This window comes from Toxotes jaculatrix, chromosome 2 (assembly GCF_017976425.1).
Source record: "Toxotes jaculatrix isolate fToxJac2 chromosome 2, fToxJac2.pri, whole genome shotgun sequence".
In the NCBI taxonomy this organism is placed as follows: domain Eukaryota; kingdom Metazoa; phylum Chordata; class Actinopteri; family Toxotidae; genus Toxotes; species Toxotes jaculatrix.
The window spans coordinates 20,341,981-20,365,744 of NC_054395.1; the positions used below are offsets into that span (position 1 = coordinate 20,341,981).

Genomic DNA, 23,764 nt, shown 5'->3' on the forward strand with positions numbered 1-23,764 from the left:
GAGACTGAGTACAGCATTGCTTGACTTCAAATCACGCAGCAACGCTTTTCTACTAAAAAATAAAAGCACTTTATATGACCAATTCAGCATACTTCAAATACAGAAAGCTACCTATGAAGAGGCAAGATACAGAGCATTTCAAACATCTGCATTACAGTCAAAACATGTAATCTCAGTCCATAAAATAAATTCTGAGATAACCTTTGTATTACAATAAGTTGTCAATCACTCTTGGCACTCTTGGTAACTTGGCATTACAGAGGAGGCACACTGAGAGGACTATCACTCACTCTCTGCCACTCTTAGCCATTCAATCACACTTAGCTCTCAAGATTGTTGTCTTTATTCACCACCACTGGTCAAGAACCCAACCTTATTCTTCCAGAGCTTTTGCTCCTGATTGTCACATTTTCTGCTTTACCCTTTCTGCTTTACGGTGTCAAAGTAAATAAAAATATGATGAAGGTTGAAGAAACTGATCAAACACGGAGACTTGAGGGTGAAAGTATACAGCTTTCAAGAGTGTAGCGAGTGTAACAAAGTGCAGTTATGCCATGTGGCAGACATATTGCCACAGTGAAACATGCTCTCCAAAACATATGAGAAAGCTGCTTTTAACCTTCATTTTTCTGTGAAACTAGAGAAGTAAAAACTGGATCACATTCATGTGTGGTGCACTCAAGGCCTTCCAAAAAGAACAGTTAGAAAATGAGTCAAATGCAAGAAGAAAGGTTGAATTTTTGAACTCCATATAACTGTGGGGCATAACTTGTGGCAAACCATTTCTTTTTACCTCTACACTATGCTCTATTGAGTATGAAAACAATGGGAGTATTTGTCAGTTAAATTTATGATAACAGGGTCTGACATCTATGGTTAGAAAGTAATGAACAGAAAATTAACAAAAAAAGGAAAAGCCAACACATAAGCTTAATCACAAACAAACATTTTCATTGCTACCTGAGGTGGGGCCGGGAGTCTTATCATCTTGTTAGATGATAGAGATTGAACAGTTCAGATCAATGCATTCCTCTAATCTCATGGAGTGCACAACGAATTAAGCATTTGGTCTGCCGCTCTGCACGAGGATGTCATCGAGAGGGAACAACAACAATACATACAGTGGAGCTTTTGTTCCTCTTTTAACTGTGAACTGCTGAACAGACCAATGCTACGAGAAAAATAAAAATACTTTTATACAAGACACAGGGCCTTCTGTAAGACTTCTGCCTAACCATAACGGATAACCCATTTCAATCACACCATTAATAAGGCTCTAAAACTAAGGTAGTAATATAAATTACTTAGGTGCAGAAAGAAACTGCTGTGAAATATGTTTCACTGATTCAGAAAAGGAGTGGTTTGAAAGCAAAGTGTAAAATGGACGATTTTTTTGTTGAACAAAATGTTGTTCTACTGTTTAAAGTGTCGACTTTAAAGGAGAGGAGTAGATGTCAAATAAGTTACAGAAAGAATCATAGAGGAAAAGAAGTGAAGAGAGGCCTTGTTTTGAGACTAGGCACAATTCGTAGTTTTGCCTAAACCATTTAAGTGAATTTATTGATGCCATGGTCAGCTTCAACTTGTCTCCTAATAATTACATTCATATACTGTACAACTAATCAACTTTGTGAAGTACAAGAATGTCATACTTCCTGGACTGGAAAAAAAAATGTTGATAGCCAACAGATCGTCCATACCTTGTCTCTTAATGTGCCTTACATGTGGTTAGACATAGTTCCATCAAGCTGTGGTAATATGGAGGACATTTAGTGCAACATAAGCCTCCGGTAAGTGTATTATTCTGCTGTGTTGCTGCATATTAAAAATTATTTATAAATAGCCTACCTGATCCTGATTCTGCATGTGTAAATGTGCAGTGATGTGACACTAGCATACCTTCCAGAAATTCCCACAACATTTAGAGAGAAGAGGCGAGGAGATACAGAGAAACATGTTATAAGAAAAACATGGGAGTCGCATTTGGAACTGAAACAATCCCTAAAAGCCTGGAAAACAACTCAACTGTGATAGAGTCCTTTCTCAGACACAAGCTCAGTGTTAACAGCTTTGTATTGAGTGACAGAAAAGAGGGAGATGGGAAGCCGACTAATGAAAGTGATGCTTGACTTGTACCCTCAGGTGCTCTGTTCTCTCTGGGGAGCCGCACTAAGAAAGCTGCACATGAAGCAAGCATGTAGCCAAAGAGAAAATAATTGAAAACATGTTGCGTGATATGTGTCAGCTGATGACACAATGAGTGAATGAATGGGATCTTTTGGTTTTTATTTTTTATGCTAAATCTGTCGATTACCCTTGTAATGGGAGAAAATACAATAGGAGTTAGTATCTAATCTTAGGATGCACCGTCCCTTTATAGGTGGCTTTCAGTTGTCCTTGAGCTCAGTGTTTTGTTTGTTGGTATGACAAAAAAAATCAAAATGCCAGTATTCAACCCTGGGGTGTATTGTATGTTAATAAAATGGTTGTGCACACACACTTCATTTACTTACTAAATGCGACTCTCCATATTTATTACATAATGTGGTGCAAACAATTATGAATGCCAATTATTTTTGCATGCACTGGCACTTTTCGCTCCATAATTTAATTTATCACAGTGTTACTGAGTTCAAAGGATTTCAGTCCAACACTGTAAAGAAGCTTAATAGATATTTGGTTTGCAGATAGGTGTTAATGCAAATGTCAGGATGCTCACATGCACACAAAGACAACGAAAATTTGCTGATGTTTATGCAAGGACAGAGTTTACCATGTTCAGCATTTTGATTTAGCATTTTAGCATGTGTATCATTTGCTAATTAGCACAAAAGGCAATGTACATAGGTGTGATGTTCATTGTGTTAGCCAGTATGTTACAGCAGCATGCTAACATTTGCTAATCAGCATTTAACACAAAGTACAGCTGAGGCCGATGAGAACGTCACCAGATATATTTGCATATATTTGGTAGTAAGCCAACTCACTGGAGACAATGAAATTTTGAAATGAAGAGGTTGCTAAGTGAAAAGTCAGCCAGTAGAATGGCTAAAAATGTGAAAGAAAAATGGTTGCCTTTGTATAGGTCAAGAAGATATGGCTCGATTTTAAAACACAGATGGTAGGGAACATTTCCAAATTATTTGGGATCACAATACCAAGCATCATCCATCTATGTTTTGCAAAAGAGTGGTGGTTTATTATGCTAAAATGATGCCGTGAAAAGGAAGTGATGGTCAGGGGTCAGGGTGATGATTAGGTGTATAATACCTTTGCCTTGGAGGAACAGGAGGTCTGACTTAAGGTCTCATCCTCAACTACTGTATGCACTAATCTAATCCCCTAGATCAGTATCAGGCTCAATACTGATCTTTTTAAGTGGACTGGGTATTAGCAAGGTATGACCAACACACAATTAAATACAGTTTCAACATCTTTGTAAAATTCAGTGTTTCTGCTTGCAGTTACATTTATTTAGTCACAGCTGGCTGTAAGTTTTATTGTCTCACAGTAGTGCTTGGCCTGATGTTACCTTCCTCATGAATGCCACTCAATGTGGTGCACATTTTAAGTCTAGGAAGAAGAGAGCTTGGTATTGGATTAGGAATCATTATTGGCAGATGCACTGAGCTGCTTCACCTCGCTGGCTTAACTTAACCATATCTAAACCATGCTCTACCTGCTAATATATGTGGATTTTACAGAAAAAATCAGCTGCCAGCGAACATTCAAATTGCAGTCACTAAAACATAATCAGAGTTCACAGTTTGCAGGGCAATCAACACTGTGTTTGTCAAGTGGTTTGCATTTTCACAGCGCTGTGGATCATTGTTGAGCCGGTGCAGTTTCAGCATGGATGAGTCTGGGGTAAAATAAAATGGGACAGCCACATCATTCTTATGTTGCTAAGTGAGACAGTTGTTTGTGATGTTATTCAGTAATCTAGTGTTCTCTGGAGAATGCTTACTCTGAAGAATCTAAATCTAATGTTGGTTAATCAGATGTTTTCATTGAGAGAGATGAAAGACAAAGGATTACATTGTGCTCCTGATAGTTTTGGTTTTTGTTTGTTTGTTTGTTTGTTTTTTGTTTTGTTTTTTGTTTTGTTTTTTGTTTTTTTTGTGTTTTTTTTTGTGTTTTTTTTTCATTTCCACAAGGAGCTACACCTCATTTATTTGCGAAGCCTGCTGGATGGGCCACATTGATGGATTGTGAGCAGAAAAACATGTGCATGCTAAAAGCCTTCAGGAGATTCCACAAAGCACTGGCTAGATGCCAGTGCTCACTCAATCATAAAACTTGCCCACTAATTTAATTTACATCCAAGCAGAGTGAAGGTCAAAAAACTCTAACACAATGTTTCATAGATATTTTGTTCCTAATTTCCAGCCATCAATGTTTTTTTTTTTTTTTTTTTGTTTTGTTTTTGTTTTCTATGATCTTAGCTAAGCTTTCACACAACTTCCAGTCTTTGAGGAATAATCACATAAGGACAGTCTTTCCAATCGCCTAACAATTGTCTCAAGCAGCCTATATACCAGCCTGCAGTTACTGGATCACAGCAAATAGATAAGATCCCCCAACAATATCAGTATTGGACATTAAAAAAAAAAAAAAAAAGAAAAGAAAAAAGAAAGAAAAAGAAAAACATTTAGTTGATTTTGTTCACTTCGTTTGGAATTCATATGTATTCTGTGTTAAATAAGGTTATTTCCTATTGAGGGAGCGTTTCAAAGTGCTTCCACATCAGAGGAGTATGGGAAGGGATTTTTCTCTCTACCATCATGAAACACCTTCAACCAAGCGCTTCCCTCACACTCCAGTAGCTACAGTTTGAAAATCCATTCAGAAAGCATTCAAAATGCATCGCATGCAGGTCATTAAATAAAGATATTAAACTTAAAAAGAAACAGTAAAGGCCTCAGTAATAAATGCTTTTTTTGTGCATTAGAGCAGGTTTTCAGAGAATTTCAGAAGCCAAAGGAATGGATGGAATACCAAACAAAAAAAAAAAAAAAAGGTTGATCAAACTACCACAGTACAACAGTCCATCCAACAGCATAAAATTTCAGCATAATGCAGACCTACAGCTGAGATGTTGTGGCTCAGTAATTACCTAAACTCATTAGTCACACTCAGGACAGTTTCCTTGGCCAAACAAACATGACTGACAGTGTCCTTGCTGCTGTATATTTCCAATGAGCTGGTATAACTCTTTCCTTTCTCATTACTCCCTCCACATTGTCCGCTAACCACTATCACAAGTGCTTTCCTCTTTTTTGTCATTAACCATTGCCACTGGTCAGCAGGTGTCAATGAATGTTACCATGGAAACATGAGTCTAAGTTATGAGTTATCCTGGGCGTAGGGTGGCAGAGTCTTCTCTTCAGCAGCCACATTTCTGATACAGTCCAGCGTTATTACACCAACATTTTTTTGTGTTTTCCAGCATACTGCATACACATTTTCAGCTTGTTCTGATCCTTTGTGGCTGTACTTGACTATGAAAACCCTTACAATAATGTCTCCCTCCCTCTTTCTTTCCCTTTTCTGTATGTGTACAGAAAAAAATAGTCTTTCTGTACAACAATAACATGAAATGGAGGCTTAAAAATTAACTGTTGTTAACTGTTAACTGTTACTAAATTCAGTAAATTTATATATACTCACTGAGCACTTTATTAGGAACACCAGCCTTATATTTGGCAGAGCCTCCCTTTGCTTTCAAAACAGCCTCAGTGCTTTGTCCAATTGATTCAACAGGATGTTGGAAACATTCCTTTGAGATTCTGGTCCATGTTGACATGATGGCATTACATAATTCCTGTCAATTTGTCAGCTGCATTTTCATGCTGTCAATCTCCCACTCCACCACATCTCAAAGGTGTTTAACTGGATTCAGATCTTGTGACTGGGGAGGCTGTTGAAGTATACTAAGCTCATTGTCATGTTCATGAAACCAGATTGAGATGAGTTTTCCTTTGTGTCATGGTGCATTATCATGCTGGAAGTACACATTAGAAGAAGGTAAATCGTGACCATAAAAGGATGCACTTGGTCAGAAACAACATTGAGACAGGCTGTGGCATTCAAACAATGTATAATTGATATTAAGGGGCCCAAAGTGATCCAGGAAAAACATTCCCCAAACCATTACACCACCACCACCGTCAGCCTGGACTGTTGACGCAAGGCAGGTTGGGTCCATGGATTCATTAAAGCCAAATTCTGACCCTACCATCTGTGTGCCTCAGCAGAAATCCAGATTCATCCGACCAGGCTACGCTGTTCCACTGCAAGCTCAGATATCTGTTCTTGGCCGAGAGGAGTGGAGTCCAACATAGTCAACTGCTGTTGTAGTTCATCCACCTCAATTTTTGACATATTGTGTATTCTGAGATATTTTTCAGTGGTTATTTGAATTACCATTCGGTCAGCTCCAAACAGTCTGACCGTCCTCCTCTAATCTCTCTCATCAACAAGGTGTTTTCATCTGCAAAGCTGCTGCTCACTGGATGCTTTTTGTTTTTTGCACCATTCTGAGTTGAACTCTAGAGACTGTTGTGTGTAAAAATCACAGGAGATCAGCAGTTTCAGAAGCACACAAACCAGCCTGTCTTGCACCAACAGTCATGCCATGGTCTGAGTTACTGAGATCACATTTTTCCCGCCATTCTGATGCTTGATTTGAACATCAACCAAAGCTCCTCACCTGTATCTGCATGACTTTATGCACTGCACTGCTGCCACATGATTGGCTGACTAGGTAACTGCATGAACAAGCAGGTGTACAGTTCCGAATGGTGCTAAAGGTGCTTGTACACTCACAGTGAGTGTACATTCACAAGCGAACGCACAGGTCATGGACCCAGTGGACATGCACAAGCCAGCCAGAATGGCAGTGGACTGGCGCCAGCAGCCACGAGGGAGGTGGAATGCAACGCAGACACTTGCTGTTGCCTGTCATTTTCAACACTAGCAAAATTCAGACTGGCTAAATACAACAGATCAAAATGTCTTTTGTGAAACTACCCACTGGAGTTACAACCTTTTCACATGATAACTGATGAGCCAGTGTATGTGAGACGTGACTTTTTAAAGGGTTCCTCCCCTCCCCTGTTTTTTATGACAGTTTTCCTCCTCGCCCAAATGTAAATGAGCACTATCTATACCTATTTAGAGAAAGGAGCCCAATTATTCCTTTCAATACATAAACACCCACTTACTACCCCACATAATCACACAATACCCTATTAAGTACGACTTTGTACTTCAATCTGTTGCTTATGCAATTATGTTTCGTAACTGAAACTGTCTGCATTCTTATCTGCACTGTTTCAATCCGTTTCCTGTCACCCAGTGAGGTTGTGGCTCTTCACTCACCAAGCAATTTGCTGAAGGGCACTCTATCCTTTGTCTCAATCTTGCTTATTGTGCTATCAAGCCTCTCTTCACCTCTTCAGTGTTTCATTCATCATCTGCATCCAATCAAAAGACGCCTCCTACATCTGCCCTGTCAACTTTCACCTTCACCTTTTTTTTTTTTTTTTTTTACAGTCTTTTTTAATCAGTGGTAGCTGCATTATTGCATTATTTTGCATAATCATTTACAATTCCACTGTAATCTTAACTTATACCTTGAGTATAAAACTACTGTTACTGCCCTGTATATCCTATTGTTTTTGTTCATTTAGACACAAGAACAGGGTCAAAAAGAAAAAAAAAACACAAATAAAAAAAAAATACTAAAAGGAAAAAAAAAAAACGGAAGAATTGTTTGACCCAGTCATACAGTCTATATACATACTGAAATAAGAGTCTAGAGCTATATTTGCAGCTCTGTAAGCCTGTTGGTACCAAGGCACTTTGAGCTAAACTGTAATGTCAGCATGCTAACAGGCTGACAATGACAAAACTATCATGGTGATGTTAAGCAGGTATAATGGTGACAATTTTCAACTTCTTAATGTATTAGCATTCAAACATTTGCTAATTAGCACTAAGCACAATGCACAGCTGAGGTTGATGGGAATATTGATACTTTTGCAAGTATTTAGCCATAAACCAAAATATGGTGATGATGAGACCACCAGATAAAGAGTCAGGGGATCCTCCAAGTTGTCGCAATTTATTCTGAGGGGGGTGTGAACGTCAATACCTAATTTCATGGAAATCCATGCATTAGTGGTTGATACATTTCACTAAAATCCACACACATCAACCTCCAGAGTGTCAGAGGAAGAGTCAGGGGATCACCAAAGTCATCAAGATTCATCACCTGTGGACCACGAATGTCTCTACAAAATTTCATGCCAGTCAATCATTGACAATATCTTGAAAATAAATAAATAAATAGTGTTGCAGCACTTTGTTATAACTTTTCCTGTGTTCTGCCGTAGCACAGAGTTAACCATCCAGCCACAGAGATCTTACCAAATAATCACAAGCGGAGTCAAAGGTAAAGAGAATAAATAACCACTCTGCACTCCCACCTCCCCCCTTCCCCAATAATATTGTGTGTATTTTAGCCGAGCCTTGCATCATATTTTCGCTCTATTTCTTTCCTCCTTTAAATTTAGGAGTTGTGGAGAACACTGATTTTGCTGACTGGAGAATGTCAACCACGCAAGTTTTAGGGTTTATATCTATAAGCTTATGCAATTTATAGGTTCCTGCAAGCTCTTAAAATAATGAAATTTATTACATTTTCTTCAGTATTATAATTCATTTTTGCTGCCCACATAACTGGCCTGTCAAGAATTCACTTGGTCGATGATATATGACTTCACCATAGTACATGCACCAGTAGCACTCCTGTGTCATAACCCTACAGTATGCCATTTAGGTTCTCCAATACTATTCTTCAATTATATGTGGTTCTTTCAGTCTTTTGTAAAACTACAATACCTCTATCTTTGAATTGTTCCTTCCTTTCCATCCTTCATACCAATCTTCATTTCCACTTTTTTTCCTTAATATTTTCCTTTCCCAGTTCAAATTTCAGTTGACAAGCAGCAAGTGCTGAGCATCCTTTAACTGCACCTCTTTAATGACTTGCTCTCTCATCAGACTTTGTCATCCTCAGACCTTGCACAATAGCATGATCATAAGTGTTGAGAGTTGGGGTGGGGGGCGGTGTTACTGTAGCTTAGGATCTTTGTCAGGCATGAGAGGCAGAGGGCCAGAGGGAGAGTGAGGGAGGCTGTGATGTAAACTTTTCAGTAGACAAAGAAAGTCATGTAAGAGATGAGGAAAAGAGACAGCAAGAGATGTGGCCCTCTCTGCTAACTTCAAACCAAAATCCACAGAGATGCTTAAATGATGGTGCATTTTGGAGTTAATAAGATCGGAGGGCTTGTGTGCATAATACATGTTGTGGGAATTTGGAGTCTGCTGTGTTTATTTAAATGTGTATGAACGAGTGAAGGTATTCCGAACTGTGTACATTTGATCTTGCAAATGTGTTTGCTCTAAAGGTAGTCCTCTGTGGTGTTTGAATGTATTGGTGGATTGTGAATGAATACTGATGGTAAACATATAGCTTGGTTGCCATGGATGCAACTTGGGAGCAAATTTGTCATCTTTCATGACTGCATATTGATTTGAATTAGAGTTACTGTACGTTGATGATGGCAAAGCATTTGGTGTAATGCTGATGTGGAAGCACTTACACAATCATCACAGCGGAGCAGGATTGCAGCAATTACACAGAACAAAGTAGGAAAGCAGAAATAAGTAAAATGAAAGTAAAATAAAAATCCATCTGAAAATATTCACTTTGAACAAAAGATGGTCAAAACACATAAAGATGCACTGATGTGGCCAGTATTTTAGCAAACAGTTGCCTTTTTACACAAAGAACAGACAGAAAAACAACATTCATTTGGAATCATGTTACTGGCCACCCAAGAAACAGATTCAGTATTCACACTCCTCCAACTTTCTATCTGCCGTTTGGTGCTGTGCAGGTAGTGTACAGATGGTTTAACAGCTTTCTTAGAGAAAACACTTGCCTGCTCCAGCTGGAATCAAGGTTTATGAGAGAAGTGAGAGTTAACCAGAGCAGTAAAGTTACTGACTGTAAAATGAAAACAATGACCTGAAAGATGCAAAAAGCTCCACTGGCCTAAGGGCAACTCCAGAGTCAGGTGTTAATTATCCATGGATTTGTGTGGACACAAGTGACGTACATTTCACATTACATTTCTACTAATCCATTAGTAAAAAAGTTTTATGATTAATAATAATTTATACACACACACAGACACACACACACACACACACACACATATGTATGTATATATATACACACACATAGACACACACACACACACACACACACAACTGAGCAGGGAACAGAGGAACCTTACGCGCCCCACTTTGGCTCTATGGTGCCACCAATGTACTACCAGGTATGTGGGATGGGTCCAACTCCTCTCCACTCTGAATGTGTGTCTTTTCCACTGTCACCATGTGCTTGCTCATGGTGGGAAGTGCTGGGTTTCTCTCTATAATACTGGGTTTCTCTCTATAAGGTCATGACCTTAGTCTGTAAAGTGCCTTGAGATAATTTATGCTGTGATTTGGTGCTATGTAGATAAAAACGGAATAAAAGTGAATTGAATTGAATTGTCTGGACTTCATCATCACGGCAAATAACAGGAGAGTGATTCTGAACTAAAGTTAATCAAACTGCAAGTTACTAAGTTTTTCATGACCCACTTAGCTGCTTCTGTGTTGCTATTACTGTTGCAACTAACTAGCTAAGAAGAGAAAAAACAAAAATATTGAGCATCTAAGTGAGGAAGCTTGACAAGAAGGCAGAGTAGATACAAGGCATAACTCGTGTTTATAAGATCCAAACTAGAGCTGAAACAATCAGTCAATTGTTCATTGGTTAGAAAAATAATAATTTGATAATTGAATGATCGCTCCAGTCATTTTTCAATCAAAAATATTTGAAAAAAACAAAACAAAACATTTTTCTAGTTCAAGCTTCTATAATCACTAGTTGCAACCCTAATCCAAACTTTAAGTTTTAGCACCATACATAGCGCAACTGTTTGTTCATAACTACCGTTCCTCCCTTGGCATGTCAGCAACAATGCTATCAATATATGATGCAAAAAACTTTGAGAATATTACATAAATATATACAACACATGTTTATATATAGCATTTCACTCACAGTTCAGAGAGAAAAGTATACAGGAACGGAGTGAATAAAAAAAAGGAAAAGAAAACCTGTGGAGAGTGTAGTGTTAATGCAGAATCACATTTACAGCTACATGACACTTTTTACCATAATATTGTCATTCCACAGCAATTTGTTAAGCCTTAACATGGCATGTTCTGAGCCAAGGTAACGAAGTCATTATTCAAAAAGGCAGGGAGGTTGACACTGGGTAACAGTGAGCACAACTCATTAATTTGGCGGCCTTACCCTTGCCAGTGGAATTCAGTGAGTAGATATATGTCTGTGTGTGTTTTTATGTATTTATTAGTATTAGTGTGGTGTCTGTATTCATGTTGTTGTTACAGTCTGAGCTGGGAGTGACAGCCTCATACATAATGCATGCAGTACATGAGGATAAGGATAGCTGACATTTGGTTGCTTGTCATTCAGGATATATCTCCCCTGGGGGAATGACCATGCTTGCAGATAATCACACATGGGTATTTATACACACACACATACACATACTGTACAAACGCCAAAGCGTATTTCTCTTCAGGGTACTGTAAATGGCAGATGTCCCTGTCAGAGTCAAAGGTTCCATTCAGCTTTCAGGCAAATCACCCAATCTCTGTGTAACATCATTAAACAATTGTTCAGCTTCCCATTTCCTAACATATTACACCACTCACTCTACACTGTATACGCAGTATGGGTTTAGAGAGGCTGAACAGCTTTATTACATGCAGTTAATATGTTAAATTCACAGTTGAATATCTCATGAATAATCTAGGTATGCCGTTTCAATGAGGCAGACAGGGGTATTAGAACTTTACGGTGTAAATTCAGCAGCGAATTGCCTAAAATTAAGCAGAACTTTGGGTGGCGTGACAACACTACATTACTCCCATTAGTCCTGCATACAATCAGCACATTACACACACTCATGTACAGAGCTGCACACACGGCATAGTATACACACACACACACACACACACACACACACACATCCCTCCCACAGAGTCATGGAAAAAGCAGCTGCTCAGCCAGGGCTTACTGTTGGAATCACACTTTTATTTTTAAACAGTCTGTTTGTGTCACTTCAGTGAGAGCAGACCACATGAGACGAGCCATGTGAACTTGTCACAACAAAGCATTAAGAGGGGTGTTTAAAAATTGTCAGTTTGAGTTTTTAGTCTCTCATGGATTCCCTTGTATAGTCATCTAAACCTTTGTCTTAATTATGTAACCACACTCAATGAGTGTATATTTGGCTTGAGAGCTGCGACAGGGGTGGGCAGGGGGTTGCGGGTAGAGTTTTGTTTGGATACAATCTGTACTAGCAAAGATGTTGAGTCTGTTTTAACTTGACCCAAAGATGATTTAATGAGTCAGGATTTAACGAACCTGAAAAAAACAAATGCTAATTGTGTTATACTAGTGTCATATGTCGATGAGGATTTAAACAGTCCAGTTACAGAGTTAGCAGTTTATTAGACACCTAGCTAAATAAGGCAATCTAACAATAAATCCTAACTTCATGAAAGTTTTAATGCTCAGCTCGTGTTGACATTGTTTTAGAGAGGTATTCAACTTTTGGCTTCTTGTGGAAGCTGCAGTTTGCACTATTCTCTCTATATTTTTTCTGCATCATGCAACACAGTTCAACAGCACCACACACTGCATCCTCCAAAATGATCATACAGTTGAATCAACAACTATCTAAAACAGTTTCAGTAAAAACTGAACATTATAACCTTCTTGAAGGTAAGATTTATTCCAGGACTGTTGCATTAGACTGAATAAGTTTTAGTGAGGTGTTCCTAATAAACTGCCAGCTGAGTGCATGACCACAGTTTTCACTCTGCAACATTTAGCAGATCATGTGAATATCTTGCCACCATTGACAAAGCTAATATTGCTCCATACCTCTGACTTGAACTCTTACTTTGTATCCATTTAGCTGTATTAATATGCGTAACTATGGCAATGTGACTATCTGCTAAATGTCATGAAGGGGAGGGGGCTCTGCAATATTTAAAAAGAAAATGCACTTTTCATGAGTGCAGTCATGAGCTTAAGGCTGAGGGTCAAAAGCTCTAATGAGGGTACAAGAGGTAGGTGATTATAGTCATTTACAATTGTCATAATGGAATAAGATACCTCTTGTCACCAGTGAAACCTATGCCCATGGCATTCTCACAATCCCCATCTGACATGTGGGAAACTGAAGAAACATGCAAATTACTGCTATGAACGGCTTTGGTGAAATGAATGGCTAATAAATATTTCATTTCACATAAGCTAAATCCAAAACTTACAGCTGAGAAGCATGCAGACTTTGTAATTAATGTAATGCTCTTTTTAATCCTCTTCCATAGACCATTTAGTATCCATTTAGTACTGGCGATAGCTGCAGTCACAGCTGTTGACAATGTGATCTCAGCTCTGTGTCAGCTGGCTGGAAATTAACCTCACACTGGCCACAACACAGAGCTTGAGAGAGTACAAGCATAATCAGGAGACACCGTTTTCCAACATTACACCTTAGTAAAGCAGCAGCATACAGGCTTTGAAACATAAACGCTATCTCCAGAAAAGTTGATTTTAAAAAATGGTTTAAAATCTAGGACAACGCATACCTGTATTTTCATTTCGTGTTTAAACAAAATACAGGCAGCATCTTGTCTTATAATTTACACACAAACAAGATTTTGGTTAGATTTTGGTGTGCAAGAGATGGGAAAAGGGAAAAGATGATTTTCAAACATGAACATGAACATGAACGTGCAAGGCATACCTGGGGATTAGGAATGATAAGGATTGTTAATGGTACATTTTTCCACTGCACATGGAGAAAAAAAGGTGCTTCCTTATAGGCTTTTTTTAAATTATGAAAATCTTGTTTAGTGTTGCTTTATACAGTATGTTCAAAGAAACAACCAATAATGGAACGGTACACATTATTCTTCAGCTGTGAAGAAGAAGAGGGAGAAGATTTTTAGGTACCAACCTACCCTGGAACATTATTGATCGACAATAAACATTTCAGATAATGAGGAAATCACAGTAAATGCTCTTAAATGTGTGGTTAACCTATTGTCGTCATTCACTGACAAGGTTCTTTTGGGTTTTTTTGGTTTTTTTTGTTTTTTTGTTTTACAAGATTCAAAAGCAAAAGAAACTGTGGGAAAGTATTTTGTTTACACTTTCTCTGAATATCAACACCTTTTGTCGAGCTGAAATCTATACCTTCATTTAGTTTACATAGTATAAATTTCTGTTATCTACTTGGCGTGATTCTAAATTTGCATCACCTTACTGCATGTCTGGTTTCATCAATTCTAACTTATCGATTCAGAACTTAGAAAACAATCTCACAAAGAGTACAAAGTGAGCCAGTAACAACAGATCTCTAGAGGACCAAACACCCCTGTGGGAGCAGAAGGTTGCATATTAACCGCATCACTGCTTCATCCAGTGGTTCCCATCACAGCGCTAACCATCAGCCCCACTGGGGAAAGCCATATTCGCATGACACCTGCGCAATAAACCCCTTTTCCTCTCAATGGCATCAGTTTCCACTGGGATTGAAACCCTCCTTTGATCAACAAAATCTATTCACCATCACACAATTTGGCTCCTTTTCATAATAGGACTGTATTTACTGTATGTGACTCTGAGACCTTTTGGAGTGCGTAATGCACTAACCTAACGGTTCAACAACTTAAGGGAAAAAAAAACATCATATCCATAAAGAGCAAGCTGCGGAGAACAAATTGCATTGGTAACAGGGGTTTTGCAAGCTCTTGGGTAACTGGTGCTTTGTCCAAAAGATGTTTATGCAAGAGTCGTGCCTTGACTTAGCAATGAAAGGTTCAAATCCCGCTACAAGAGAGAATGACTCAAAAAGAAACAAACAACTAACACCTTACTGGACCTACTTCAGTGATTGTAGCATTGTGTTTGCACACAAGGTGCACGATCCGAGCACCACATGTAGAGCAGAAATTTTATATAATCTATTATCTATTTTACAATTTAATCTATATGTAATGACTCTATTTCAGTGATCTTTTTCCTGATCATTTCGTTTGATTTCATTATGTTGATGAAGTCATTTGTAGATCATTAACTATAATAATTTCATGATGTTTGGTCCCTTTTGTTTCCCCCCGAGTTCCAGGAATGGAATATCATGCTGTATAAAAGCTCTGAAAGAGTGTTAAAAGGAGAATGTAGTAACGAGTGACAGCAGCTATTAAGTGTCCAACTTAGACCACTTGTGTTGGTCAGTATGCCATTAGCGAGATGTCTCTCAAACCACTAAAACTCTCAAAATATCTTGGAATTTTCCTTTTGATCAGTACAAGGTTTTTTTCCATTCTTTCTATCCACTTCTCTGCTACCTTCTCCCACAGTCTGCAAGCTGCCACTGCATTGACGCAATACCCACAAGCAAGAAAGGCTTTCCTTACTGTTGACCTTGATGTTCTACACATCTTGTCACAACTATCTGCTGTATCTGCTGTGTTACATATGCAGTTAGTGCCTTTGTGTCTTGTTTGTGTTAGTTATTAGCTGTAGTACTAAATGTGTACAGTTAAATAAAGTTTAGTTGGCCTTTTTAATTGCTGTTTAATTGCTCTCATTTGGATCATCTGCATGAAATGTTTGCTCTTCTGTTCTTAATTATAATCAATAAAAAGCCACAAAGATTAATTCAAGGAAAATTGTCCTGACTGTTGGATTGGTTTACTGTGCAGTGATGGCAAAACCGTTGGTATGAAATGGGTTAATTTAGTTTGAAATACTGAATTGTTTATTATCAGGAATATACAAGGTTAATACAGACAACCACAACAAAAGTCATGCTGCTTAATGAGCTGGCAATTATTTTCAGCACAAACTGCAGAAGCAAAGCAGAAACATGCCCATGTATGCATGTGCATACATCTTAAAGCCAAATGATGTGATACACCCAGGTGCAGACAGCAATTCATTGGTAAATCATAATCTTCTGAATCTGAAAAACACAGCCAAGAAACCCAACATTTCTATTATTTTCTATTCTGGATTAGCTACCGCAATCCTTTTAGCATTTTATAATACTTTTATAGCGCTGTGTTTTTGTGAGGGACAGGAAGTATTTCTAACTTGGCAGAAGAGAGACAACAAGCTGCCCTAGTCCTCAAAACAGGAGAACTCGCTTGTTTTCACCTTAATTTAATGATCTCTCTCACTTAAGAACAACAGAGTTTCTCTCTTCAAATTATCAGTTTTACCGTATAAAAGTTGAACCGCTCTTTAACCCGTGTAACACAATCTGAAACTTTGCAGCGAGTATTACAGTAGAAGTATGCAGAAAAACACAGATAGGCCCAATATAAGATGATATACAAAACAATGTAAACATCTCAAGGAAAAAGCCAACAGCAGCTGGTGGACTGTTTGATTTCTACTGAATCATGGGAGTCCAGTTTGCAGTCAGTATGCATTTCAACCGCAGTCCATGAGGTACAGTGTACACGATCCAAGTGGAAATGTGGATGAAACATCTCAAAACGCCTCACTGAGGCACTCGTTTAGTGGTTATTTATGGAGATAAATGCCTGCTTACACCTGCGTTATTTTGCTTCTCTTACTCCAGTGCTCACTGGGATATGAAAAATTCATCTATGTCAAATGACAGCAGATCACTGGATGTCTCAACAAATTTAAAAAACATCAGCCTTAAATTTTTAAATTTCCCCACAGAAAGTTTGGTGAGCTGGGAAATATGGAGCTGAGGCAATAGACATCGTTCCAGTAAAAGTGAATGAATCAGAGTAAGCCAGATCCATAATACTGGAGGATGATTGGTTTCATAAGTCAATGCATGGACGACCTTCTCTGCGTACTCCCACGTACTACGACAATGATCTCTGCCATTCATGTCTGAGTACATAGATGAGGATAAGAAGACTCTTCTTTTTTCTTTTTTTGAGTGTGTGTTTGTGTGCATGTGTGGTCATATGTGTGCTCATGAATGCAAACAATCCTTAACCATGATAAACGGTGTACCCTTGACTGTTGTTCTAGCATGTTTGCATATTTCACATCTACATATGTAGATTCAATTAATTTGATGCAACAACACAATATAATTTACTCTATTTTCAAGTACAGAAAAAACATTAACCGGAAGCAAAGTAAAGAGACAGGGGTAATATCTGGAACAGCACGGCACAAAGAGGATGTAACCACCACAGAGCCGGAACACACAGCAAGTGGACAGTGGTCTTACAAAACATCACCTTCCTAACTCAAAGCTACATGGGAGTTCTCCTTCATCTGCTCCATAAACCTGATTAGTTGTGGGCTGAGCCTTTCACCCCCACTGGCACATCACTGCAAAACGCCTTCCCTCCCACACTGATGTGAAAACTGCTGCTTACAATAACACCTCCGTACTGTCACACAGTAGGACTAACTAGGTTATATCACCTCCACACAGAAAGTCCAAAGACACAACGTAGACATTAGCACGCATTCATATGTATCTACCAAACATACAGCACAGATGGATACAAAACCTCATAATAATTAGGGCTGCAACCGATGATTACTTTCATTATCCTTTAATCTGACGATTATTTTCTCAATCAATTAATTACTTGGTCTATTAAATGTCAGGATATAGTGAACACCCAATACCCATTGCAGTTTCCCAGAGCTACAGACAATGCCTTGAAATGTCTTGCTTCATCAAATCAGCAGTCCATAACCCAAAGATGTTCAATTTATATTTGTACAAAACAGAGAAAATTCTTCACATTTAAGAAAATGGAATAAGAAGATATTTGACATTTCTGCTTGTAAAATGATTTAAATGACTGTTTCAGAATCACAATCACTTTATTAATCCCCATATAGAAATTCTTTTCTGATCAAACTAGTCAAACTAGTATTCATTTTCTGTCAGCTGCTTTGTGGATTAATCATTTCAGTTCTACTTTTTGTTTTAAGACCAAAACCCAAAGACACGCAATTTACAATGATTGGAAGTTGGAACCAGCAGTGATTTGTGATTTTCTGTGTTAAATATATGTGTGTGTTAAATCCAGTTATGGGACATCCTGGGCTGGAAATCCAGGAAGTCATGCAACTGCATTCACATCCGCAGGAGCCTTTGTGACATGTCATCCCTCATCTATTTTCTCATGTTTACTACTGCAAACAATCTAATAAAGGCAGAATCCAGAAAAATATATTTGAAAAAAAAAAAAAAAACAGACACACAAAGCATTTACAGTACAGTACCTTCTGTTACATTTACAACTTTGCTTTCTTTGCTTTGATGTATTATTTTGCTCAGTGTGGTCTTTGCTCCCACTGATATTTTATTACAGGGAGCTTTTGTGGTCCGGAGCATCATGTGAATCAAGAATAAATTTGGCAGAGAGCAGAAGGTATTACAGACTTCCTCTGGCAATGCTGGCAGCAGAGCTTGACAAAGCTTGGTCTCTCATGTTGGACACTGGATGTGAGTCTCTTAATTATTATTATGGCTGGCAGGGACAGTGTAGAATATGAACAGCATAGGATGTTTGGATGTCTGATCCTCAGCCTAATAGAGGGATGTATGTCTTCTCCAAATAATCATGTGGCCTGGTGTGCATGGTGTCAAGGAACTCTAGTCCTGCCATTCATACTGGAACTATAATAAATGGAATCACACAACTGAAAATTTGTGCTTTTTATAAAAGTTTGAGCATTAAGTACCTTGTATAAAGATTTATTCCTGCTGTGATTAAATTAGAGAACAAAAAGCCTTAAAGGCAGTCAAATTTGAATCAGTGATTTTTGCATTAAGAACCATGCGTGCAATCAACAGTTCAGGTTTGCAGCATCAAAACTAAGCAGAATCAATTACATGAATCAAATTAACATCTATTCAGTTCAGGCAATAATTAAGCAAGCCAATCAGTCATCCATCTAACCATTAGCTATGCCACTTATCCTTCAAGGGTAGGCGTGTGGAGTGTGGAGTAGGGGTGGGGGTGGGGGTGGGGCTGGAGCCAATCCCTGCTGACACTGGGCGGAAGGCGAGGTACATCCTGGACAGGTTGCCAGTCTATCACAGGGCTGACACACAGACACAACCATTCATGCTCACATTCACACTTGCGGGCAATTTAGAGTCGCCAGTCAACCTAATTAAATTCAAACCCAGACCCTGTTTGTTGTGGGGAAACAGCTTTAACCACTACACCACTGTGCCACCAGCAAGCTCATCAATTACACTGTATTTCAAAATTCCAATAATTATGCTTACAATTACTGAGAGAGCACTCAAATGTTCAAAAGCTGCTCATTCAAACTCAATTACTTAATGAGTTAAATGTACCTTGATGTTCCTGAAGCAGCATGATGATGATTAAGAAGTGATGTAAGGTCATAATAACTAAGATGTAAAAGCAGAGCCTGTCAGAAGACGCACACAGGAAAAAAACTGTGTCTGAACGTGAAGCAGAGAGATGCAGCAGCAGAGAGAGCTTCAGATAGTTATGGTTCACATTTCAAAGGGAAACATGTATATTTAGGAAAGCTGCTGAGGGAGACATTTGATTATCCCCTATTTGTGTTTTATGAGAGTCTCAATTACAAACACAACATTCATTGCAACTCCCCTCATCCTGTTAGTGAAGGAGCAACAGGCAATAACAAGTTTATATAGTTTGAAAACCAATTTCTATGATGATTCACAATTTACACCTAATATTACATCTATATGTACTGTAGTATTAAACATATATACAACTCACTGCACAATGACTGACAGTCAAATATGGTATGTTTAGTGTATATCGTCTTGAGAGAACTGTTATGTCACAGCGAACGCAATCCACATGACAGATTCCAAGCAACTTTCACTCAATAAGCAGCACTGTACACGGTTCAGAATCTGCCCTGACTCAGTTAACCTTCAGCACACGTGTTTAACAGATGTAGAGGCTTACAGATGAATAAAAACTCATCATCATCAGAATCTGTTATAGGCATATGAGAACAATTCACCAATCCACCTGCCTTCTACAGTTGTGAGGCAAAGAGAGAATGTGTAATAACATTATGTGCAATAATTAGATGGACACAAGAGCTGGGAAGAGATAGCATAGGGGTCTTTATATAGGCAAGTCCATCAGGGTGTTTGTACACACAAAGCAGGTCAGACCAGATACAGTAAACAGTGAAACTAGAGCCTGGGACAAATGCAATGTGATCTGCTGTGCTATGCATTCAGGCTTGTTTTTCTTTTTCCAAATTAACCAAGCACTCATATTATAAAACTCTGAGTTATTTTTAAAAAAATCTTCTACAAACAACAAATAAATACATACTTTAAGTCCAACTAAAACACTTTTTTTTCTGCTTACCTTAATGAGAGGGTATGCCAGGTTTGGCTAGGGATCATGGGTGTTGAGTCAAGTCCAGAGAGAAGATGGTCAAACCTTCACCCATGTGTGGCAGTACCATAACCAGACCAGCCAAATGCAGGTTTGTGCGTAACCGCTGGGAAACTGTGACACTATGCACTCAGACGCTCCCTCACACAGTCACTGAGCGAGAAGATCCACTCGACAGCAGCCCAGCAGCTGCGCTCAGGGAGATCCAAGAGGCAACAGATAGAGACAGACGTGCTGGCGCTTTGTGCTGCTGGTCTCTGCTCTCTCTTCCTCTCGTCCTCACTGTTTCTATCAGTCTGCAGCTCCCACTCTCTCCCCCAGTCCCTTCTCTGTTGCTCTGCTCTCGCTCTCTACTTAAATCTCCTTCTCATACACACATGCATTCTCTACACCCCCCCCCCCCCCCCCCCCCCCCCCCCCCCCCCACACCAACCCAACCCCCTCTGCCTGCCCCTTTCTCTCACACACATGCACACACCTCTGTCAGTCTCAGCCTTTTATGTTCCACATTTTTATCCTTAACACAGCATGCTCTCGCTGTAATTCCCACGTGCAGGATGTCCTTCAAAGGGTTTTAATATCTCAATCTTTTTTTTTTTATATTAGTACACTTATCTTTCAACCTTACCTTACATCTCACATTTTCACCTTTTCAACCCAGAGACACAGACTTGTGCTCACTCCTGACAGTATTTCACCATGCTGTACAAACCTCGGTGGACCCCTAATATTAATTTTCAATGTTGTACTCCATACAGTGTAAGAGAGAGAGAGGAACTTGAGATGGAAAGACCAAGAAAGAAAGATAACAGAGTGGCAGAGGGATAATGACATAACACAAAATGGATATCTGGATGTGGAGAGTTCTGCAGGGTGGGGTTGAGACTGGGGGCACGGGTTTGGCTTTGAAGTGCAAGTGAAAGCAAAATGTCATGGTTAATCTTCGCCTGCGAGTGCGGTTTGTTGCCACCAGCAAAGGCACACTGGTGTGTGTACCCTTGTTCCCTAGTCTGTTCAAATGCTATTTCACAACACACTGGAGGATCTACTGGGAGCATTACTGATAAAGAAAACAGAAACAAAAGGCTTTGTATCAATCTCCATTCCTTGGTCGCATACAAAGGAAATGGATGAATGTGTAACCTTATAGACTGCAAATCATACATGTTGCGTTATGAAAATGCTAGTACTATTGCATCCATTCATGTATACATTTGAATATAGATACGTGCCTTCATTCATTTCAGAGCTGTGTAAGTGGAATAAATGAGAGGGAGATGGAAGAAATGGGGGTGGGGGGGGGGGGGAAGTAGCAGCCAATCAGCATTCACATAATCCTGTTTGATCTTGATCACACTATTTTAGCTATAATATCATGCAGCTATATGCCATGAAAATCTATATGCATACAGATATATTATTATTAAGCACAATATGGGTAGTTTTATATTTGTTCAAACTTTAGTCTATTTTGTCATATTGTGCCACACTAAATGTCTCACAGGTTACACCGAAAGTAAATCAGCATTGTGACTAGCATTATGGACAAAGGAGAATATGTTTATGGAGGAATTTTGTAAAGCTCACAATGCATTTCATACATCCTATTCTCTGTCTGTCTGTCTGCACTCCCTTTGTGTTCTCTCTCTTTCTTCCACAGTACCATCTGCTCAGTCTTGGGCAGGATACCTTGATGTTTACCTCAATCAGCAGTAAACATGGACAGCAGTAACAGAAACCCACCTGGTGAACATACAGACAGCTGCCCAGCACCTGGCTCCGGTGTCTTATACAACAGTATGAACAACACAACTCAAGGAGAGAGAAAAAAAAAAAACAACAACATGATCAAAGAACAATGTGCATTCCTATCTTTCCTTAGATGTCATAAAGTTAAGGTGTAAAGAGTAACATGATTATCATTAGTATGGTGTACAAAGTTGGATTTGGGCCAGCTAATTTGTTCAATATGGGATGTCCTTCCTATTCTAATTCTGAGTCCAATACAATACCCAGCTGTAGCCAACTACATTTGGCACACCTTTTTGTCAGAACTCAGTCACACTCACAACTGCGGACAAATATATTCACATACACATCCTCTAGTATGTGAGCAAACTGCTTCACTGTAGAGGCTGGCTGTCTTAAGGGAGAGCAACACTGCAACATCAGCAGGCTGGTGTTTGGAGTCCAACAAAACACAGCAGGGTACAGTAAAGGATCAGATTTTGATCTTATTTTAGAAGATATAATCTATATAATTGCAAAGTAGGAGTATGTCCCAAAAGTAAAAGTGCATTTCCTTTCTCCAATAGACAATGTTACATGACTCACAGTTGGAGCGTCAATAAGCATGAAACTTTACTGGGTAAATCACAAGCTGAGAAGCTCAAAAACTGTGAAAAGAAAATATCTGGCTTTTTCATAAAATGTCAAGGGTACAAGCCTGTGTGAATGCTTCAAGGTAGACATTAACTACGACTAAGATGCATTTCAGCAAGAAGCATCCTATCACCAAGCTTGAAATTCTGTTACATGCGCCACTAACGATGGGTGGAATCTGAAGATGGGGATGTTGCAAAAACTGAAAAAACAGTCTAGAGCTTAAATCAATTCACTTTTAAATTCTGGTTCAATTGCAGGTGAATTCAGAAACTTTGAAGCCGTGTTTTATTCTCAACTGTAACAACAAAGCTTTTTAATTCACTATCACTCTGATTTGGTCAGAGTACACTACTCACAATAAGTTAGGGATATTGTTATGTGCATGAGTGCTTTTCCTATTTGGTCTGAATTTTAAAGAAATAAGTAAAAGTTCCCTTTGATATTACTACACCATTTTCATTAGTTTAATATTTATTACCCCCAAAATTTAGACAATAACAAGAATAGACCCAAATAACAAAAATTGGCAATGTCAGTAGTGGGTGTTTCCACCATTTGCCGCAATGACAGCTTGACAGTGATGTCTCATGATGTTGTCCTGAAGCAATGCGTTCCACTCTTCCACAAGTGCTACACGCAGTTCTGCCAAGTCACGTGGGGGTGGGGTACGATCATCCAGTCTCTGCTTCAGCTGGTCCCAGACATGCTCTATGGGGTTCAGGTCAGGGGACATTGCTGGCCATACCATATGAGG

General features: G+C 38.9%; 1 protein-coding gene across 1 annotated transcript in view; it reads right to left on the minus strand.

Moving 5' to 3' along the window:
• opn7b (opsin 7, group member b) overlaps positions 1 to 20,767 on the minus strand; it is a 52,409-nt gene extending 31,642 nt beyond the window's left edge. Inside the window, exon 1 of the mRNA XM_041059417.1 lies at positions 20,596 to 20,767. The gene's annotated coding sequence lies outside the window, so the exon portion shown is untranslated. The remainder of the gene's footprint in view (positions 1 to 20,595) is intronic.
• Positions 20,768 to 23,764: the final 2,997 nt, after the last annotated feature.